General features: G+C 68.1%; 1 protein-coding gene across 1 annotated transcript in view; it reads right to left on the bottom strand.

The window, feature by feature from the left end:
• BCL6 (B-cell CLL/lymphoma 6) overlaps positions 1–1205 on the bottom strand; it is a 22152-nt gene that overhangs the window by 20593 nt on the left and 354 nt on the right. The window lies entirely within an intron of this gene.

A 1205-nucleotide genomic window follows, 5' to 3' on the forward strand; every position in this document is an offset into this window, starting at 1 on the left:
CGCAGCGCGGAGGTTGCGCGGCCGCTCCAGGAATAGCGCGTGGCCGGGGGCCAACCGCGCGGCTCCCGGCGGCAGATTTACGAGCGCTGTCTCCGCGCCAAGCGCGCCGCGGTAGTAAACACAGGGGAAGGGCCGCGCTGGGGGCACCGGGGGCTGCCCCGCACCCCGGCGCAGCGCTGCCGGGATCCCCGCTCCTTGCGCGGCTGCGCTCCGTGCGGAGCTCCCCGCGGTTTTGTTATGATCATCGTTACGTTGAGCCCTGCGCGCTATACTCAGAGTCGCTTCACGCACTTTTCCCCCCCGTTCCGAAACGTCGTTCTTATTTTGAGCGCTGCGCGCTATTTTCAGAGTCGCTTCACGCACTTTCCACACCCCCCACCCCCCCCCTTTCCCTCCCAACCCCGTTCCCAAGCGTCGCACCGCGCTTTATTCACAGCCGCCCCGGTTCCCCGTCGAAACCAACGCGGTTCCCCCGCCCCGAGGCCGGCGGGAGGGAGAGGACGTGCGGCGATCGAGCCGGGCCGGGCCTCCCCGCGGGCTCCCCCCTTCCCCGGGCCGGGAAATGCCGCAACTCTCCTCCATCAGCGCCCGCTCCTCGCCCGGGGCTTGACAGATCGCGGCGCGGCCCCGCCACAGGTTGCAAAAACGCAGCCGCATCGAGGACGGAATAACAACAACCAGAACGCGGGGAGAATGCAATCATCATAGTAATAAAAATATAAAAGCAAAACGGAATGGAAATCACGCGCAAAAGGCCCCGAGAGGAGGTCGCGGGGCGGCTTCGTGCGGTGGAAGAACGGCAGCGCGGGGAAGGGAGGGGGGGGAAGAAGAGAGAGCGGGGAAAGGGAAACAAAAATCAGGCGAATAAAAATATAAAGCACGGGCCCGAGCGAGGGAAGCGGCCCCGGGAGCGCAAAGCGGCCCGAGCGCTGCGAGCCGGCCACGAGCTGCGGGAGCGGCTCCGCGCTGCGCCCGCCCGAAGGCTGCAGGTGCGGGGCCGCCGCGCTCCCGGCGCTGCGGGGACGGAGCGGGACAGCGCGGCTCGGGCACGGCCCCCGCCGGACACGGGGCAGCGCTCGGGGTTTTGACTCGCGTTGCGGGTAGAGGGGGGGGTGTCGGGGGTCGGTTAGTTCATTAGGGCCGCTCCGAAAGAACGGAGCGGGTGGTAAGAAGGGGGGACGGACGGAGGAAGGCGGGGGGGAGGA

The sequence above is a fragment of the Numida meleagris genome, chromosome 4 (assembly GCF_002078875.1).
Source record: "Numida meleagris isolate 19003 breed g44 Domestic line chromosome 4, NumMel1.0, whole genome shotgun sequence".
NCBI classification, from domain to species: domain Eukaryota; kingdom Metazoa; phylum Chordata; class Aves; order Galliformes; family Numididae; genus Numida; species Numida meleagris.